Source organism: Nicotiana sylvestris, chromosome 9 (assembly GCF_000393655.2).
Source record: "Nicotiana sylvestris chromosome 9, ASM39365v2, whole genome shotgun sequence".
Taxonomy (NCBI): Eukaryota; Viridiplantae; Streptophyta; class Magnoliopsida; order Solanales; family Solanaceae; genus Nicotiana; species Nicotiana sylvestris.
Window position 1 is genome coordinate 138,900,753 of NC_091065.1, and position 22,801 is coordinate 138,923,553.

Genomic DNA, 22,801 nt, shown 5'->3' on the forward strand with positions numbered 1-22,801 from the left:
TTATGACTTATGTAAATCATCGGTTTTGGTTTTTAGATAATTGGAATAGATTTGGAAGAACAATTCTCAGTTTGAAGCTTTAAATTTGAAAGGTTTGAAAAAGTTTTGACTTGTTAGTATATGATCTCAGATTGGAATTTTTATGATTTAGTTAGCTCCGTTAGGCGATTTGGAACTTAGGAGCATGATTGAAATGCATTTTGGAGGTTCGTGGAAGGTTTAGGCTTGAATTGGCGAAATTGGGATTTTGGCGTTTTCCGGTTGATAGGTGAGATTTTGATATAGGGGTCGGAATGAAATTCTGGAAGTTTGAGTAGGTCTGTTGTGTCATTTATGACGTGCGTGCAAAATTTCAGGTCATTCAGATGAGGTTTGATAGACTTTTTGATCGAATTCAGAATTTGAAAGTTTTGGAATTCTTATGCTTGAGTCCGAGAGTGATTCGATGTTTTGATGTTTTTTTGAGCGTTCCGAAGATTGGAACAAGTTTGAATGATGTCATGGGATGTGTTGGCATGTTTGGTTGAGGTCTCGAGGGTCTCGGGTGAGTTTTGGGGTGGTTTCAGACCATTTTTAGGCCATTTCAAGTTGCTGGTTTTTGGCTTCAGGGGTGTACAGTACGTTAGCATAGATTTGACCGCGCTAGCATAGAGAAAATTTGGAAAAATGGAGTTGTGCTATGCGATCGCGTAAGTCTTCCCGCGATCGCATAGAGTAAAATCTCTGCTGCACTGACCCGACTTTGGAAGCTTATATCTCACAATCTATAAGGAATTTCAAGATGATCCAAAAATGAAAGTTGTAGCCCTTGAAGTCTAGTTTTCAGAAAGTTAAACCAAATATAATTTGGGGGGTTTTGTATAAAAAGTTATGGCCATTATACTAGAGGCTGTTTGGAAGAGTTGGTGAAGGCTGTTGGAAAACTTTGTTCTACGCGATCGCGGGGGAATGGCCGCGATCGCATAGGGTAAAAGAAGGGCTGGAAAATTTTATGCTTGGCTATCACATTAGTTTGTCCGCGATAACATAGGGTAAATCCTGGGCAGATTATAAAGTACTCTATTTCGAGGATTTCGGCCATTTTTGCATTTTTGGAGCTATGGAGCTCGGATTGAGGCGATTTTTGAAGGGATTTTCAGAGGAATGATTGGAGTAAGTGTTCTTCACTCAAATTTGGTTAAATCTCATGATTATGTCTTGATTCTTATCATTTAATTTGGGAATTTGAGGTGAAAATTGGAAAATATGGAAGAAGGTTTGGAGAGTTGATTTTGGGGATTTGGATGGCCATTTGATATCAGATTTTGGTGAATTTAATATGGGTAGACTCGTGAGCGAATGGGTTTTCCAATTTTGTGATTTTTACCGGATTTCGAGACGCGATCCCGGGGGCCGGGTTTGAGCCAATTTCGGGATTTTTGAGTTAATTTGATTATTTTCGCTTGGGCTTTGTTCCTTTAGCATATATGGATGATAATATACTGATTTTATTTAGATTTGGAGCATCCGGAGGCCAATTCGAGAGGCAAAGGCATCGCGGGCTAGAGTTTGGATCGGATAGAGGTAAGTAATGATTGTAAATGCCTGTCTTAAGGGTATGAAACCCCAGACTTCGCATCATTGTGCTACTTTGAGGTGACACACACGCTAGATGACGAGTGTAGGGTCGTGCACCGTTAGGGATTGTGATTTAGTCCGTCCCATATAACTGTTAACCGCGTATTTGATTGAAAACAGTTTGTTATCAGTGTGTTTTGGAAAGTATTATCCTGTTTGGGCTTAATGCCATATTTGGGCCTCGTGCCAATTGTTTTGCACCTTTAGGGGTTTTTACTACTATTCCTCACTGTTTTTACTTCATATTTGTACTCAGTCATGCTGTGATCTACTGTTTTTATAACTCAGCCATTTTTACTCCGTTTTTGATATTTTAAATGATATTTTGGGTTTACCATCATGTTGTACTATTGCCCAAGTGGCTTGAGAGATTTTTTGACTGAGTAAGGCCGAGGGTCTGTGTTGTGAGGAAATTATGGGATCGAGCTACGCGTCGCAGCAGTGTGGTACTGATTTATGATTATGAGGCCGAGGGCATGATTTGTTATGCCACGAAGTGGCTTGATATGAGGTCGAGAGCCTGTTTGATTATGCCATGAGATGGCTTGTTACTGCGCTTGGGCCGTAAGGGGCCCCTTCAGGAGTCTGTACACCCCCAGTGAGCGCGGGTACCCTAAGTGAGTGATATATTGATTATGCCATGAGATGTCTTATTATTGCGCTTGAGCCGTAAAGGGACCCTCCCGAAGTCTGTACACCCCAGTGGGCGCGGGTACCCAGTGTGAGTGATGTGATGTAGCCCGATGGGCTGTTGTTTGATTCATATTGTTACTCGAGAGGCGGTTCTTGTTTCATGCTCGAGGGGCTAATTACGAGTGATTGTGAGGTAGCCCCAGGGGCTGGTTCTGTTGATGATATGCCCGAGGGGCAGTATGTGATACATGTTTTGCCCGATGGGCTGTTTACGTTTTCTATCAGTTTTACTCACTGTCTTATCACTCGTTTGAAACTATTGAAAATTGTTTTAAAAGGTTTTTACCGAAATTGAGCATGATGTTTTGAAGTAAATGGTTTCTGTACTGTGTTGGAAATGTCCTGCTTTTATTATAGCATTTTGACGTGGTTTACATGTTTTCTTACTGCTCAGCTTTCATTTACCTTTATTACTTACTGAGTTGGTGTACTCACATTACTCCCTGCACCTTGTGTGCAGACTCAGATATTTCTGAATCCGGTAGTGGGTGTTGATTGCTTAGTGGTAGAGTCATCGGAGTTAGCAAGGTAGCTGCTTGACATTTGCAGCACTACTTTTCTCCCTCTTGTCTTCCTTAGACTGTATTTAGTACATTTTTAGACTCTTCGTTGCATTCAGACCTTAGTAGATGCTCGTGACTTGTGACACCCCTATGTCGAGCTTGTATATTTATTCCGCACTGTTCATTTAGACTTTCATTATGACATATTTGATTAATTAAAGACTTAAAAAATGATTGTTAATGATTAAATGGTTAATTCGGGAGTTGTGTCGGCTGGCCTAGTCTCACGATAGGCGCCATCTGTCATACCCCAACCTCGGGAGGCATGACCGGCGCTTAATCGAGTGAACCCAACTAAGCAAGCCTTATCAAACACTTCCTACCCGACTCAATATGAATAAGGAAACCATGCTTTCATTGATTTAGACGAGGAAAGATAGTACATTCAACGTTGTTAGTTCAATTTATATCATAATGTTAAGCCGTAGTTAAGTTCCAAGATTCCATACAATTACACTTTATAGAAGCAAGAGTTATAATTACAACATAGTTCATAGACCCATCCAACACCCATACATAACCCACACATATGTCTACAGAGCCTCTAAAGATGTAAAAGACAAGTATGACAATGCCGACAACAAGGCTCCAGCTATACCTCAAAAGTGAAAGTCTACAACAAAATATGTGCAATATAACCCCTTTAAAGAGAAAGATGCTCACCAAGACTTTGATAAGAAGGTACTCCGCTACGCGCGATCGACACTATCCGCAATTGAGCCACCTACATTGATTTAAAAATGTAGCGCCCCCGACAAAAAGGGACGTTAGTATCATAGAATAGTACTAGTATGTACAACTAAACACCATCTAGTTAGAAAGAACTTTCATACCAAACATAAGGAAAGCACAAGTATAACTTAAAAACTTTAAACGATCACAACATTATCAATGTGGAAGAATCATACAATTTTCGCATTATGTTTCCATAGCCTTTAGTTTGGGGCATTTTATACTGTTCATCATTGTTCGCTATACCACAGCTAGCTTGAGCGGAGTCCGATCTCAACCCAATCGACTAGGTTGCCTCATTTGAGACATACACTTCAATCACAATCTCATTTTCCCCTTTTTATCCGGGGTTCAATATCAACACAATACCACCATGTGTGCGGCATGACATCCGATCTCGGCCCGATCGGCTAGGCCGCCTTACCAAGGCATTACCCTTTTCCATCAATCATCTCAATTCAATCTTTGTATCACATATATCATTTCATGGGGACTTGGGGCCACATCTATCACGTCATATATTTGGCACTAGGCCACATTTCACATCATTCCCAATTTCAATGTTAGATTGGTAATTTAGGATAATATGTGCACGCAAGAGCAAATAAAGTTGTAAGTGTAGATGAGACTTCACATAGAGGACACAACATATACATCTTCAATCTCAATTTAAGGTCTAAGCATTTCAATACATGATTCATATTCCAGGCACCCTTTCAAGTTAACAAGAATTGCACATTTATCATATTAAGGCACATCTTTCACGCATACAAAGTCGCAACCCCAAATTCATGTGAAACAAAAATCCATGAAACAATTCAACTCTAATCTTAGCACAATTACGCAGACACCGACGAAGCTCGATTTCTAAAAGACGGGGTTTTAGCCATACATACCTCAACTGAGCTTTCCTTAATCCTATAACGTTCTGGAATGTTCGCACTTCAATCTATTTAAGCAATATAGCATAATTGAACCCATAATCAGGAAAAGATCATAATCTAAGCTCACTTGAGCATTTTATCAAGTATTGAGTGTTCATTAAGGCCTTATGGTCCTTTTATGCAAGATTACACTTAGCCCATTCCCCATGCTTCTCTATTTATAATTTCCCCATATCTTCTAAGAACATATGCATGAAATGCAATCACCCTTATCCCCATGAATTTCCTCACTAATGATCCCTTATAGCTATGTATAAAATTAAGAGCCGAGGTAATGAAGTCTTACCTCCTGGGATAAAGGTTTTGGTGCTCCACTTGAGAATGTTTTAACAAGGATTTGTGGAGCACTTTTGATGAAAAGGCACTTCCCCTCTCTTAGACCCTCCCTCTCACTCTAAAAGCACCAGGAAATAGGCTCAAAATGAGCTATTGCATAGAATATAACGACAGCGGGTCAGGTTTAAAATTTAAAAATCTGGAGCTCCGACTCAGATCTGCGATCGCATATGCGATCGCAAAATTGACATGCGGCCTGCAGAATGGACCGCAAAAATGCTCCCAAAAAAACCTGAACAATCTGCCTGGGTATACGATCAGAATGCGGTCTGCATACCCGTTCTGCGGTCGTAAAATGCACCGCAGAACTGCTCCTCGCAAAAGTTCTAAGGGGATTATGCGACGACTATGCTGCCAGCATATCGATTATGCGATCGCATATTTGTCCGCATAGTTGACCTCAGAATTAATCTTCACACTGCCTGACTCTGCAGTGACTATGCGATCCACATAGCTATTATGCGATCGTAGAGTTGACCGCAGAATTGCACTTTTCTAAAAAACACTATTCTTTAACTTTTTAATGCACATATCATTCCAAAAGGTCCGAACCGTGGCTCGCAAGCTCGCCGCGAAGAATTTTTATGAATTTCTAACACATGATCCTAACTTGGCTCCGCAAGACTCAGGTTTTTAAGTAGAAATTTCATGGGGCCTTACACCATCACGACTGGGCCGATTTTAGGGTCGTGACAGTTTTGGTTCTATATGCTCAGTTCTATTTTTAAGACCACTGGGGAATCCCTCAAGTCCTGGCTGCCTTATGTACATGAACATGTGATTTTGTGCTGTAGTGAACTATGAGAATGAAGGCCTGGCCTGGCCAGGTGTACTTTTGGGCCTGTTGTAGGCTCCCTATAGCTATTCTACTATTGTAATTTATTCTATTCATTCTGGGTCTGTAATAATTCATGTAATAATAATTTGGGGTATTAGTAAAATTGGGGAAAGGGCTTTTATCCTATGCTTGCACTAAAGGGGGTAGAAATCCTATCTATAGGCTCATAACTTAGCTAAAATGTGCTATTATGTTCAAACATGTTTAGCTTTCATGTGATAGAAATCATGCCTTTAGGTAATCTGTCTTTGCTCAAAACATGCTACTTTCAGTTACTGTAGAAATCATGCCTATTGGTACTCTATCCTTGCTCAAAACGTATTATTTTCATTAGAAATCTTGCCTATAGGTCCTTTATTTGGTTAAAATATGCTCTACGCCTGCTTGTTAGAAATCATGCCTATAGGAACAAAAATCAGTTTTAGAAATCAGGCCTATAGGATCTAAAATCAGTTTTTATTATAGAAATCATGCCTCTAGGATCTAAAATTAGTTTAAGTGTAGAACCCGTGCCTATAGAATTTGAATCAGTCAACTAATCGATCCACTCACTTTTAATGCTGTGCTAATTATACTCACTAGAAACCATGCCTATAGGACTCACTCAACCAATTCTAAATATGATCCTGTAATTACCACTGTTAGTTACTACATAAAATGCCTAGATATCATGTCTATAGGTTTAGTCGCTTATACATATAATCGGTAGGCAACTTTGTAGGTCATAAACTGCCCGCTCATTAAATTCAGATTCACATAGAGATCCTGCCTATAGGTTTTTGAAAGCTTAACTATTTAAAATCAGCAACTATCTTTTTAAATCTGACTTGCGTGCAATCATTGTCTAATTGAGGAGGTCAACTTGAGCCCCTACTTGTTTGTAAATGAAAGTGTAATGTGTTTTGTATGTTGCCTAGCTTTTGACATTTTGAGCAGCCTAAGTTAAAGTCTAGAACCACCTTGAGATAGAGGTCCAAATGCCTCCTGGACCATAGGCATGAGACAGATAGTGCACGCGTAGGGCACGACTTAGAATTGGCTAGTGCGCTTCAGGTTAACGACTTAAAGATAGTAATGGGATATCAGGATATGATAGTCTGTGCCCGCTAAATAATATGAGTAACACCCATCTCGAGGGAGTTACAAAGTATTATTTATGTTGCACGGGGTGATCCTTTAGGCTAAAAACTTAGGACCCCCTTTTTCCCCCTTTGTCTTTCAACCTGTTGTTCATGTTTAGTAATTCCTTGTTTCTTAGATTTGATCACATAGACTAATTCATATAATTAAGTTCGGCCAGGACCCACAGTTGCCTAACACCTTCTCTTCGAGGTAATTTCGAGCCCTTACCCGATATTTGGTGACACAAATTGGTTAGACAAAATTATTTGCAAATAGGTGCCCTAACGCACCTTAATCCATTAGGTGACGACTCTCTCTTTTAACACCCTTCCTTAAAAGTGTTGTCACGTGTCGAAACCCGATTTTGCGAGAAAAAGGGGTGCGACAGGAGATTGTCTGGCATCATACTCTCGTCATATTCCTCGTAATCTGGGTCGTTTCTCTCGACAGTTTTGTTGCATGTCACAATCGTGAAATGCGGGTTTTTATCGTTTCAGTTACCAAAAAGAAAAACTAAGTATAAATGAAGTGGTAAATAAAGTTGCCATATTTTAAGAAAATGATTCTTTTTATTTCATCAAAAGATGAGCGTCTAAGCGTTCAAAAGAGGCAAATGACAAAAAGGTATAGACACGGTGCATGCATCAACTGACCGTGTGCTTTTCAAAAGATTTTTTTTTTACAGTTCCACACTACCATGACTCCTAGTGAACCAAAGATGGACTGGCGCTCAAATTCCGCAGCTCTTTTCCTGGTTCGACATTCCTGATAGTTGGTATCTTAATGTTAGTTCCTTCACAACATGCTTTAATCATATTCACGAACAGCCTCCCATTCGATCAATGATATCATCTTCCGGTGCTGAACTCTGGCCGTATTTGACATATGCTCTGGCACAAAAGCCTTTTTCCTAGAGCTACTGGTATGAGTTTTTCCCATCGGAGGCTGATATTCTATGTCGGCCCTTCCTTTTTGCCCATTCGGCTTAATTGGCTATGTAATCCCTTATGACCTGTCTCCTAGACCGGTTCATGGTTTGTATCCATCTATAATCGTCACCTTCTTGGCGATCTTGGATCTATACGACATTACATCCCCACTAAAATTTCATATATTGGTGTAGGGTGGATGGGATGACCCCTGCAATGTGTATCCAGGGACTTCCCAGCAGCAAGTTATATGAAGAGAAAATATCCATTGCTTGAAAGAACATGGAAAATTCAATCGGTCCGATCTGCAAAGCCAAATAAATTTCTCCAATAGCATCCTTCTGCGAACCATCAAAAGCCCTAACTGTGAGGCCCCGAAAAATTTTGCCAAGTAATTTAAGATTTCGTGGTGCCAAGGTAGGCTAATTATTTTATTTTGTGTGCAAATGAAGATTCATGATATAATGGATACAAATTGGATATGTTAATAAGCGTATAAGTCATATTATAAGTGAATTGGGGTCTAAGGAGACGCCTAAGTCTAAGCCAAGTTGGAAAATTTAGTAATAGACTAAAGTTGTAAATGAGTGTGCACAAGACCTAACATTGGACAATCATATCTCCAGTTATATAAGGAGTTGTATGATGCACAACCTATCAGATTAAAGCCCTTTGCGTCTAGTTTCAAACGCATCAAACCGTTTGTCATTTGGATGTGTATACAGAAAGTTACGACCATTTTACTGGGCATGTATCATTAGCACGACCGCGCATATTGCGAAGTATTCTGCCTCGTTAGCGCGGCCTTAGCGCGGGCGCGCTAGTAGCAGACCCCTAAATACACCTAAGGACGGAAAAGGAGAGGATTTAAGTTATTTTCAAGACTAGGGCATCCTCTCCATCACCCATCCGGTCAAGGCTTCAATTACATACCTAAGGTGAGTTTTTAAGTGTGTTTTCATGGTGATTTCACCTCTCAATCACTAGTTACAACATGATTTTGATTGGATTTCATAGGATTTCTTCAAAATTTCAATAACACCCCAAAGTTGTCTTTCAAGATTTGGTCTACAAGAGGTAATCTTTTACCCTTAGACTTACATATATGGAGTTATTATGGAATTATGAGTATAAGTCAAGTATTGTAATTCATGGGATGGTGATTGGAAGCCATAGGTGCCTAACCTAGGTTGTGTTGGTGTTGTAGAGATTGTGAGATTGGTTATTGAGATGTTATTCTTGGGTGTAATAGTATTATGTATACATGAATGTACAAATTAGGTTTGTGGGAAGATTGTTGAACATAAATAAGTAAAGATTGGGATGGGGAAATGAAAGAAATCTTGTTAAAGAGATTTGAAATCAAGATGCTCAACTAGTGTTTGATAAAATTCTCAAATGAGCTAGAATTATGAATATCTTCCTAATTTGTGTTCAATTTTGTTATGTCTCAAAATAGATTGAAGTTGCTAGAATTTCCGGAATATCATAGTAATTAAAGGAAAGCTCAGGAACGGTATGTAGGCTAAACACTCTCTCGGAAGTGAATTCCATATTGTTTCGTAAGTTTAAGTGTGGTTTGTTTACCAAAATGGTATGGCCTTGAGTCACATTTTAAATGGAAGTTAGTATACCTATTGGGTAAGAAGAACTCGATCTGCTTAATGCTCCTAGTTGCTCTTATGTGTACAAAATGTCTTGATTGAATATGTCTTGTTGTTGATAGCCTATAAAGATGCTTGAAAAATGAAATAAGTGAATTAGGAATGTGTTAAAGATTATATAATAGGCCTCGACCCGACAATTATGAACTAACTTCAAAGATAGAATTGCCTAAGAGCTCTTGTGCTCAATTCACGCCTATAAGTGGCTATTTATCACTATTGCTTTGATTTATAAGTATATCCGGTGTGATTCAGGATCTTACATATCTATGTGTTTAAATTGTGCAACGTCATTTCTGGGGAAGGAGTATTGCAAGATAAAATGGTGTATTGTTGTTAATGATTTCAATGTGATATTTTATTGCTTGTTCGTGTGCCCCATTCCTTTGGGAAGAATCCTTTGTGTTTAAAGTTCCATTGCTAATAAACTTGAGGTGTATGGTTTCGGAAATACTCTATATGCCATGATTCATGTTTCCTCTCATGTGTACTTGACATCTTGACTTGAATGGCTTGTTGTTAAAATTGATATCGATATGAAACATGTGAAATATGAAATACGGCCACCGTGCCAGGAATAAAGAATGTTGTGAATGACCAAATGAGCCAAGGAAATACTGTTGTTGTTGGTGACTGGAAATAGTAATTGGAATCTATAAAATGTGAAAGATATTGAGGTAAGCACAATTGTATTCATGCTATATTTGAATCCTTGTATTTATACTACAATTGTGTACAATATCCAATCAAATAAAAAAACATGTTTTTGGGAGTATCATTAGCAAAACCGAGGAATGGTGGGTCATAAGGCTCATACCTGAAACTACACGTGTCGGTGTAGGGATGGATTGTGGTTATTTCCCCTTAATTGGGATGAACTTGGTAATATTTGTGAATTGGTAATGCCAACCCATATGGCATATGGGGGAAGGTAGCCTACCCAATCGGGTCGTGATCGGACGCCATGTTGCACATATGGTGGTATTGTGCTGGGAATCAAAAACTGGAAATTTAAAACTAGAAATTGTGATTGTGGTACATGTCTCCAAAGGGACGACCTAGCCGATCGCGTCGTGATCGGACTCCGTTCTAACAAAGACGGTGGTATAACTCATATCGGTGCTAATGATCTCCCAGCCAAAAAGATTATATATATTATTTTATTTTGTTTTTGTAATCTAGAAGACTTACATGTTGCAAATTGGAAGCTTGTATGTTATTGACTCGACTTTTTATTTCATGTTTCTTTGTTTGTATGGTTATTTTATTCTGTAAGAGGACTTTTAGCCTTACATACTAGTGCTATTCGACGGCGCTAACGTCCCTTTTGCCGGGGGCGCTGTATCGTTTAATGATACAGGTGGTTCCACAGCAGGCAGCATCGTCCAGTGATAGCAGTATTCTCTTCCCAGTAGTCTTGGTGAGCCCCACTCCACTCCGGGGTCATCTCACGTATCTTTTGTTCATTTTCCCATCACGTTTTGAGGTATAGCCGGAGCCTTGTTGACGGCGTTTCCCTATTACTCGTCTATTGTATTTAGAGGCTCCGTAGACTGTTTGTCGGTGGTGGTTGATGCTGGAAGTACAGACTAGAAATGTTAGCACTTGATAAGCATGTTTCTCATTAAACTTGTAAACTTGTAATATTTTTGAAAACTTTAAACGAAGTCATTAACGGAAATGAAATGAAAGTTTCGAATGGAATATTGCTTAATGTTTTGATAAAGTGGGTTAACATTCCCTCTTTATTCATGAACTAGTTTGGGTAGAATGAAATCTAATATGTTTGATCAGTCGGGTTTACTCGGTTGAGCGCAGATCGCGTTCCACGGTTTTTGGGGCGTGACAAACTTGGTATCAGAGCCTAAGGTTTTAAAGTGTCCTAGGATATATCGGAGCCATGTCTAGTAGAGTCCTTCTTATCGGTGTGTTGTCGACCACATCTATAAGTTGGAGGCTATTCAGACATTTAGGAAATCCCACCTTTCTTTGATATTCCGGGTCATGCTATAGAGCTCAAGATAGAGATCTAATTTCCTTGTTATGACCCATTTTCCAGATGAGTAATCCACGAGTCCGAAGCAGCGAGGAAGGAATAACCCCGCCATTGAATTTGGGGGAGATTGCACATGAGTTCGTAGGGAGTATGCGTCAAGCCGTGGAAGGATTGGAAGAACTTATTGCTAAGGGAAGTGTCCCTATCCCTGCCAATGTCACCGCACCACCAGAGCGTGTGGTGAGAGCATCTAAGAAACGAAAGAGGGTTGTTATGAGTCGAATTGTTCAGTTTGCAAGAAGCGTCACTTGGGGAGATGTTGGATGACTCGTGAGATATGTTACGGTTGTGGAAAGAGAGGGCACAAGAAGAATAAATGCCCTAGGTTGGGTACACCTATTCTGGTCTGCCCGGTATGTGGAAAGGAACATTTAACGTCGTGTTGTGAGTATGCTCAGCAACATGTTTGGGGTGGTAGATCAGGGCAATTCCAAGGGCCCACACAGCAAACCAATACTGGAATTGGTACTCCCGCATTGGAAGCTTGGGGGAAGGATAAGGGGGAAGTTTATAAGGTATGCAAAAGTGGTGAGTATCAGGTTAGTGGGGCGAGTCAGTTTAGTGGACCTCGCCCCCGTTGTGTGAAATGTGGGAAATGTCATCCGGGAGTATGTCGCTATGGTACCAATGTATGCTATAGGTGTGGTGTGTCAGGTCACCTTCAAAGAGATTGTCATTCATCTCGCCAGGTCATGGGCAGGGGTGCGGCGCGACCAGCCAGTTCTACAGCTACTTCATCAGTAGCGCCTTTAGGACGTGGAGCAGTCGGGGGTAGTATTCAGAGCTCGGTAGGGCCCAACAGGTTCTATGCTTTTTCAAATATGGTTACAGGTATGTTGACTTTTCAATCTCGTGATAAGTATGCCCTTATCGACTCTGCCTCCGCTTTGTCATATGTCAATCCTTATATTGCTGAGGGATTTGGGATAGAGTCAGGACAACCTTATGATCCATTCTGTGTATCTACTCTTTAAGCGAGATGTATTATTCGTGAAGCCTCTCTATTACAAATACTCTTATTTACATCCTCTTGTGGAATTAAGTTCTATAAATACGTCCTTGAATGGAGTTATAACTATAGGATTAATACTTCCCACTTTCTTTCCCAAATTCTCAACCGGGGACTACATCCGATGAATTTGTTACAAAATCTTTTTATGGACAACGTCTGCTCATTTGTGCCTATGCATGCTCCATCGCAAAGTTTACCCATGTGGTGTCAAGTTCCATGTAAAGCATCCCAGTGTTGCGATGAGTCACTCTTTTACTCACTTGTGTATATGGCTTATATGGTTTGAACAGTCACTCTACTCTCTTGCGAGTATCATCATGAAAGCTCCTCACTATCTAGTAACATAAGAGCATATCTTAGCACCTATTATATGAGTGCATGTCGATCGGAATGGCCACTATATGCATAAAGTCTCTCTGAAAATTGAGATCCTCGCATCTCCGTCATAGGAAGAACTTGTGTCTCCATCTTATTATAACTTTCGTGCCCACTTGGGACATCTCGCAGTAAGTAGCTCACCTTGTTCCTAGTATTGTGGTTGCCCGTGACGTGCTCGTGAATTGCAGTTGGGAGTTAATATAGCAGAAGCATGTCCAGCTCATAACAAATGATTATTTTCTCTTTATACCTCCACAACGTGTTAATTGTATTCCTTAGTTAGTGAATTCATTGTGCTAGTTTCCCAACACTTGTTCGATAACCACGAGAGAACGTGCCCTTCTATGTGTCACTATGACACTTTCTTTCTCAAGTCAAAATCCATGGAGAATTCATCATGAACATCTGCAAGCCTTCCATGATTATTTTGCACTATCTCATTGAGTTTGGTTGTCTTTACACCCTCGACTTCTATAATTGTTGACTATGTCATTATCATGTGCGGGGAGTTTTGCTACCATTGGTATTCCACCTTCTTGGCTGGGTAAGAGTGTTATTTGTCTTTCTCCCCGGAGCATCATGTTAACCATTAGAAGCGCTCTAACCAATACATGATTTCATTCCAATATTAAGATGTCCTAGCTATGTGGTTCCACCCGTGAAAGGTTGAGATTAGATGCCTTCAGATTTTTTTTGCACATATCATGAGCATATTTATTTGGAAGACAAGTTATTGTATCTTTACTTCTCTCTTATAGGATCAATTATCAGGAAGGGTTAAGCTGTTTGAAATATGATAATCTTGTAAGTGTTCAACTTCTTTTCATCCTCATGGGCTTGTGGCATATATTCCTTGTGTCAGTTAACGTTAAGAGTGTAATTCAACTTCAAGTGTTTTGAAACCCATATCGCATTCAAGGTGCCAGAATATTCTCATTCTTGATAACTGGATTTTCCCTACACTCCAGGAGGTGACTGAGTCACCTACTTGAATATTCCTCCTTAGTGGTTCCTATTGCCAATGTATGAGTTACCCCTATGCCTTAATTGTCTAATAGTTGATGTCATCACAATGATTAACCATATCAGCATCATTAATAGAAATCCTCGTGTCTCTTAGCATGTAACCTCATGAAATAACAAACATGTCAAAGAGGAAGTATCCCCGTGTGATCCCATATATTCGATAGGTAATTTATCGTCAGTTTATGATAGCACATCTTAGAGTAATTGTGGAAGGTCATCAAAGGTTTAGCTGGGCGTTCATGTAGAGATTTAAAGTTTAGGAAGGTGAAGGGGTTATTCTCAATACTCTCCCCTAAAGATGTTATGTGAGTTGATAATGAAAATTGCATAAGTGTATTCCACATTAGGCCGCACTAGGAGTTTGAAGTTTCCCCATAATTGTTCGCCATATATTTTGTGTATTCACACGTTTATGTCTAAGAAGGTAGTTGGAGATCCTTTGTGTATCATTCCGGTGGAAATTATTGAAGGTGAAGTTAATGGATAGTTAGCTTATGCGAGGTATCTAGATGTCATGCTTGTTAGATAAGTTTGGAGGTTGGGATTATTTTCGTAAATGTGTTATGGAAAAGCTTGTAAGTCGAGAAGGCCACCTTGAAGGCCAAAAGTGTCGTGGAAAGAAAATATTTTCGCTTGATTGTATAACAATTGGTTTGATTTGAAAGGTACCTTATAGGTGTTGTGATTTAAAAATGTGCAGTCCATGTCCAGGTATCATCGTGATAATGTGGTGCTTGTAATGCTGAGGTTCTTGTTATTGATGTATACATTATGGTACTTTGTCGAGTTGTGGATGTGTGTTTAGGATGGTTTTAGTGGTTTTCTGACAGGTGGATAGGCCAAATTACAAAGGAAACTCTGGCAAAATTTTCGAAAACTTAAGGAGTTAGCCAAATTCGGGGCTGTTGATATATTTCATGATGTGAACAAGCTGAAGTTACATAAGGATGACTAATTAATGAACCTCGATCCTCATTCGAGGACGAATGATCCTAAGGGAGGGAGAATGTGAGGCCCCGGAAAATTTTGCCAAGTAATATAAGATTTTGTGGTGCCAAGGTAGGCTAATTAATTTATTTTGTGTGCAAATGAGGATTCATGAAATAATGGATACCAATTGGATATGTTAATAAGCGTATAAATCATATTATAAGTGAATTGGGGTCTAAGAAGAGGCCTAAGTCTAAGCCAAGTTGGAAAATTTCATAATAGACTAAAGTTGTAAATGAGTGCTCACAAGACCTCACTTTGGACAATCATATCTCCGGTTAGTTAAGAAGTTGTGTGATGCAGAACCTATCAAATTAAATCCCTTTGAGTCTAGTTTCCAACGCATCAAACCGTTCGTCATTTGGAGGTGTATACAGAAAGTTACGACCATTTTACCGGGCATGTATCATTAGCGCGGCCTTAGCTCGGCCATTAGCACGGCCACACATATTGCGAAGTATTCTCCCTCGTTAGCGCGGCCTTAGCGCGGGGGCGCTAGTAGCAGACCCCTAAATACACCTAAGGACGGGAAAGGAGAGGATTTAATTCATTTTTCAAGAATAGGGCATCCTCTCCATCACCCATCCGGTCAAGGCTTCAATTACATACCTAAGGTGAGTTTTTAAGTGTGTTTTCATGGTGATTTCACCTCTCAATCACTAGTTACAACATGATTTTGATTGGATTTCATAGGATTTCTTCAAAATCTCAAGAACACCCCAAAGTTGTCTTTCAAGATTTGGTCTACAAGCGGTAATCTTTTACCCTTAGACTTACATATATGGAGTTATTATGAAATTATGAGTATAAGTCAAGTATTGTAACTCCTGGGATGGTGATTTGAAGCCATAGGTGCCTAACCTAGGTTGTGTTGGTGTTGTAGAGATTGTGAGATGGGTTATTGAGGTATGATTCTTGGGTGTAATAGTATTATGTATACATGCATGTACAAATTAGGTTTGTGGGAAGATTGTTGAACATAAATAAGTAAAGATTGGGTTGGGGAAATGAAAGAAATCTTGTTAAAGAGATTTGAAATCAAGATGCTCAACTAGTGTTTGATAAAATTCTCAAATGAGCTAGAATTATGAATATCTTCCTAATTTGTGTTCAATTTTGTTATGTCTCAAAATAGATTGAAGTTGTTAGAATTTCCGGAATATCGTAGTAATTAAAGGAAAACTCAGGAAAGGTACGTAGGCTAAACTCTCTCTCGGAAGTGAATTCTATATTGTTTCGTAAGTTTAAGTGTAGTTTGTTTACCAAAATGGTATGGCCTTGAGTCACATTTTAAATGGAAGTTAGTATACTTATTAGGTAAGAAGAACTCGATCTGCTTAATGCTCCTAGTTGCTCTTATGTGTACAAAATGTCTTGATTGAATATGTCTTGTTGTCGATAGCCTATAAAGATGCTTGAAAAATAAAATAAGTGAATTGGGAATGTGTTAAAGATTATGTAATAGGCCTCGACCTGACAGTTATGAACTAACTTCAAAGATAGAATTGCCTAAGAGCTCTTGTGCTCAATTCACGCCCATAAATGGCTATTTATCACTATTGCTTTGATTTATAAGTATATTCGGTGTGATTCGTGATCTTACATATCTATGTGTTTAAACTGTGCAACGTCATTTCTGGGAAAGAGTATTGCAAGATAAAATGGTATATTGTTAATGATTTCAATGTGAGTTTTTATTGCTTGTTTGTGTGCCCCATTCCTTTGGGAAGAATCCTTTGTGTTTAAAGTTCCATTGCTAATAAATCTGAGGTGTATGGTTACAGAAATACTCTATATGCCATGATTCATGTTTCCTCTCATGTGTACTTGATATCTTGACTTGCATGGCTTGTTGTTAAAATTGATATCGATGTGAAACATGTGAAATATGAAATACGGCCACCGTGCCAGGAATAAGGAATCTTGTGAATGGCCAAATAAGCCAAGGAAATACTGTTGTTGTTGGTGATTGGAAATACTAACTGGAATCTATAAAATGTGAAAGATATTGAGGTAGGCACAATTGTATTCATGCTATATTTGAATCCTTGTATTTATACTACAATTGTGTACAATATCCAATCAAATCAAAAAAACATGTTTTTGGGAGTATCATTAGCAAAACCGAGGAAGGGTGGGTCATAAGGCTCATACCTGAAACTACACGTGCCGATGTAGGGGTGGATTGTGGTTATTTCCCCTTAATTGGGATGAACTTGGTAATATTTGTGAATTGGTAACGCCAACCCATACGACATATGGGGGAAGGCAGTCTAGCCTATTGGGCCGTGATCGGACACCATGCGGCACAGATGGTGGTATTGTGCTGGGAATCAAAAACTGTAAATTTAAAACTAGAAATTGTGATTGTGGTACATGTCTCCAAAGGGACGACCTAGCCGATAGGGCCGTGATCGGACTGCGTGCTAACAAAGACGGTGGTATAACTCATATCGGTGCTAATGATCTCCCAACCAAAAAATTTATATATATTATTTTATTTTATTTTTGTAAACTAGAAGACTTACATGTTGCAAATTGGAAGCTTGTATGTTGTTGACTGAACTTTTTGTTTCATATTTCTTTGTTTATATGGTTATTTTATTCTGGAAGAGGACTTTTAGCCTTACATATTAGTGCTATTCGACGGCGCTAACGTCCATTTTGCCGGGGGTGCTGTATCGTTTAATGATATAGGTGGTTCCACAGCAGGCGACATCGTCCAATGATAGCGGTATTCTCTTCCCAGCAGTCTTGGTGAGCCCCACTCCACTCCGGGGTCATCTCACGTATCTTTTGTTCATTTTTCCATCACGTTTTGAGGTATAGCCGGAGCCTTGTTGCCAGCGTTTCCCTATTACTCGTCTATTGTATTTAGAGGCTCCGTAGACTGTTTGTGGGTGGTGGTTGATGCTGGGAGTACAAACTAGAAATGTTAGCACTTGATAAACATGTTTCTCATTAAACTTGTAAACTTGTAATATTTTTGAAAACTTTAAACGAAGTCATTAACGGAAATGAAATGAAAGTTTCTAATGGAAGATTGCTTAATGTTTTGATAAAGTGGGTTAACATTCCCTCTTTATTCATGAACTAGTTTGGGTAGAATGAAATCTAATAGGCTTGCTCAGTCGGGTTTACTCGGTTGAACGCCGATTGCGTTCCATGATTTTTGGGGTGTGACACTTACCCTCACATGGATTTCCTTGACTTCCCTCAGATGGATTCTTAACTCCCGCAGAGTATAGAGCAGACATATGTTGACCCCTGAACCTCCATCAACCAGTACTCAGGACACAATTTTGTCCCCATAATTGGCAGTGATATGAATAGCTTTGTTGTGACTTACGCCTTCGACATGAAGCTCGTCTCTTCTAAAAGTGATCATTTTTTATTCGACTATTTTCCCTATTGTTACAACTAGTGCCTCATTAGTGGTGTTTCTTGGCACACTTACCCCACTTAGTACTTTCATCAGGGCATTTTTATGACTGTCAGAGCTCATCAGCAAGTCGATGATTGATATTTGTGCTGGAGTTTTCTTCAGCTACTCCTCCACGGAGTACTCTTTAGTTGACATTCTCTTCTAGAATTCTGCGGCTTCTAGGTCTGTTATGTTCCTTCTTTGGATCTTCTCTCTTCCCACATTCCCTTGATTTGCATCTTCAGAAGCGTAACATATCCCTGACCTAGTCATACTGTAGGCTGTTGAAAAGTCTGTCATCTTCGCCTTCCCCTTTTGTTTGTTTGTCCATTCGTCAATTTTGTATTCCTGACTCTCTCCATCCTCTGTAGCAATGGCAGTTTGTCGCTAATAAGTCTAAACCGTCACTGTGGGTCTTACTTGTACTATCATCATCAGAGTCCTTTGAGGTAGGATCCTTGTGGCCATTGCATTCCCTATTGTGACAATAGTTCCTTTCAAATCATATTCTTTGTCCAAGGTGATCATGTTGACCCCCTAGTTCTAGTGATCTGGAGCGGATTGCAATTCACATTGGGCGGAGTCGGCATGCACTGAATGGCTCCGCTCTTGATCAGTGTTTCAATTTAATTTTTTAGCTTAAAAAAATCTTTAGTATCATGCACAGGCATGCTTGAATGGTACATGCACCTTTTGGTTGCATCAAAATACTTTGAGGGATACTGTTAGGCCCCGTAAATTTTCGGCAAATAATTTAAGGTTTTGTGATGTCGATGCAGGCTAAAGTGTTCGGTGGTAGAAGATAATCAACCTTGCCGCAGTACAGACTTTTTGGGTTGAAGAATGAATCAAAGAGTTTGTGGAAAATTTTGCCAAAGCAGGCAATTATGAGGTCAGATTCACGGCCGTAGATCAATTCTGCGGGCCGCACACCCATCGCAAAGTTGAGCAGAAAAATTGTTTAATTTTGAAGATCGAGTAAGGTCCATTATGCGACCATATAATCATTTCACGGTCCTCACTTTCGTCGCAGAGTTAGCATGATGAAATTTGGAGGGTGGTTCTGCTGTCCATTTTGTGGCTGCAGAACTAGTCTGCGGACCGCAAACCTTGCCACAGACTGGTCTAGGCCAGCCTTGTTTATGGAATCACTTTCGCGGTCCATTTTGCATATCGTATATCTGTTATGTGGTCCATTCTGCTACCGCAAAGTTGTTTTCGGAGGGTCCATTATCTATTTTAATATCGTGACCCCTTTTGATTAATAGCCTTTGGGGCTCATTTTGGAGCATACATCTGACAATTGTATAGAGAAGTGAGAGTATTATAGAGAGAGAGAGAGAGAGAGAGAGAGAGAGAAGACCTAATCAACCATTCTTGCCCCAATCTTCAAGAATTATGGAACCCACTCACTAAACCATCATTATGGAACCCGATTAAGTCTTTCTTCTAAGCATTTATGTAATAGGTTATGGGTTTAAGTATGTTATGGGGTTGGAGATAGGCTATGCATGTGACATAAGGTGGTAGTATGTGAGGTTGTTAAACTATTTTGGGTAGTTTCTTGTTGAAATTTGTTGAGGGAGGACGAGATTACCATTGTAGAGCCTTGTAGTCGATTTCTGCATATTAGGTGTTTCATAAAATTCCTAAGAGAGTTACACTATGAGAATCCTTCTAATTATTATTCGATTTTTGCTATCTTCCTATAGATTGATATTGCTAGAGGTGTTGGGATATTATATTAACTTATTGAAGGCTCAAGCAAGGTATGTTGGCTAAACTTCTCTTTTAGAATTGAATTCCATGACGTTTCCGTAAGTTTCGGCTATGGTTTGGCCCAAGTTTTTAATTCCCATGTTCTGAATTGTTCCTAATGAATTCGATTATCCCAAGTAAGCTGTCACGCCCCGACCTTGGGGAGTGTGACCGGCGCTCAACTAAGATAACCCGACCGAGCAAGCCTGCTAGATTGCCTTCTACCTAACTCTCCCATAAATGAATAGAAGATAAATTTCATTGAGTAACACCAAGTGGATTCATGAACGACACTAATTACATCACCATTAGTTACTTCATTTATAAAGTCTCAAAATACACACTTTTATAGTTTGAAGTGGAACATGTAATACGCATACGACATTACTAGCTTGAATTTCCCAATACCAATACACAACCCACACTATATCTACTGAGCCTTTAATAGATACAAGCGAGTACAATGATAGTGCCTGCAACAAGGCTTCGGCTATACCTAAAAATATAACACACACAAAACAAAATATGCATAATCCCGAAATGAAGTGGGGCTCACCAAGTCAACTGGGAAGAGAGTGTACCGCTATCACTGGTCAATGCCTCCTGCTGTGGAACCACCTGCATCCATTAAAGATGCAGCGCCCTCAGCAAAAAGGGACATTAGTACATGTCGAATAATACTAGTATGAAAATCAAAACACCTATTCAAGGATTTAGAAATACAATATAAATATAATAATTCATGGTAACAATAAAAGGGCTTAGATTGCCGTTAAACTCAAAGCAAATTTATCAGGATCCTTCATTAACATTTATAAATTTTAAGTCGGGGATCCTTTGTAACCACCTTTACACAAAGCGGCCCTGCCTCCTCACCCCAATGTATGTGGGTGGAGGTGCAATCACAATACCATAAAGTCTACACAAAGCAGCCCTGCTGCCTCACCCTAGTGTATGCGGATGAAGGTGTAATCACAACACCACAACTTTACAAAGTAGCCCCGCGGCCTCACCCCAATGTATACAGGTGGAGGTGTATTCACAATGCCACACTTCAGATTAGCAAAACGATAATAGTTTGTACAAAAGAGTTCTCTTCAAATCAACCGTTTGGAACCTTTGGCCTTAGCAAGTGTGAGTTCACAAGGTTTCATCATATGAGAATTAAGTGTATGATCACATTGATTTCATACAAGTTTTCTTCCCAAAAGGGGTATAATATAATTAAGTCACAATAGAAAATCTTTAATAGATGAGGGTTCAGACACGTTATGCAATTTGAGAATCAATTTACTAGCTTGAACATCTCACCTCAACAATGTTTCAAGTTTGACTACACATGTTGGGGTTTTGCAAGGATTCGGGAATTCCGATACTATAAGAAGAGTTTAGACTTCATACCTCGAAAGGGCTTTCATTGGGGTAATAATAATGTCCCGACACCTCTAACGTAGTTAATTTATAGAAGAGAGGAGAATTACAAACATGATTAGAGTAATTCGTATGGCAAGAGCTGCTACACTGATGACCCAACCTTCCCTCAACTAATTCAACAACAAAACCACCCAAGATGGTTCAACAACTTCCTACAATCCTTACTAGCTCATGTATCTGATAAACCAACTTTTATCACCTATAATCAACCCAAACCCAAAATTGAAGAATTAGGGAAACAAATTCTTACCTTTTTGAAGCCCTAGCAAGTTCCTTTTGATGAAATTCCAAGGTTTGATCAAAGTATGAGTAGTGGAATCCTTAATCCTCCCTTTTCTCTCTCTAGAATAGCCCTCTCCTATCTCTAAATATTAGGTAATCCACAAAAAATAAACCCGTAGGCTAGATAATGAAATGGGAGTAGGGTTATAAAATTAGAATAATGAAGCCCCGACGCAGATCTGCAGTCCGCATAATGGCCCTCTAGAACTTGACATTTCTGCTTCACTCTAGGATAGGTCTACGGTTCGCAGACCAATTCTGCAATCGCATAATGGACTGTTGAACCTCCTTCCAAAATTTCTCATGATTGTTTTGCGATGGGATCTACGGCCCGCAAAACGGTTCTGCGGCCGCATAATGGTCCTCAAAATTGGCAAATCTCTCTGCTTCATTCCGCGGCCGATCTGCTACCTGCAAACTAGTTCTGTGATTGCATAGTGGACCACAGAAGTGCCATGTTCTGAAACCTTTTCCCTTCAACTCCTTGATGCACTAAACAACCCCAAAAGTCCGCACCTTCGCACCACAAAACCTCAGGTTCTAGGTGAACTTCCACGAGGCCTTACATAACCGTTGTGTCAAAAGATGTATATACTCAAGACGTATTCCAATTACTCCTATCTTATCATGATCTCATTCGGGAATGTGTTCAAGTATGCTTTATGTGTTAAAGTGTTATAACTTCAATTCATGTTTAAAATGAAAGTTCATTATGCTTAACTTGGAAAGAAAACCCAATGTGCTTAAAACTCATATAGCTTGTATACATACAAAACTTCTATTTCAAAATGCCCTTGTTGTTGATAACTATGACGATGTTTGGAAGTGAAAGAAGTGAGGGCGAGGCATGAAATATGGCCATGGATGTTGTAACTAGAGCGTATGATTTGAATTTGTGTTTCAATCGTAAATAACCATGAAATCCTTTGTAAGAGTTTTCAATGTGTTTTGAGTCCTTATTTACCCATGAGTTGAAACTATGCATTGCCTTTTAGAGAATTAT

General features: G+C 39.5%; 1 long non-coding RNA gene across 2 annotated transcripts in view; it reads left to right on the forward strand.

Annotated features, from left to right (window-relative positions):
- Positions 1-22,801, forward strand: part of LOC104226925 (uncharacterized) — a 70,765-nt gene that overhangs the window by 46,619 nt on the left and 1,345 nt on the right. Inside the window, exon 4 of one of the 2 annotated variants that reach the window (XR_011402285.1) lies at positions 20,037-20,060. The exons of the other annotated variant lie outside the window; for it this stretch is intronic. This is a non-coding gene — a long non-coding RNA (uncharacterized lncRNA). Of the gene's footprint in view, positions 1-20,036; positions 20,061-22,801 lie in introns of those variants that run through there. 2 annotated transcript variants of the gene reach the window in all.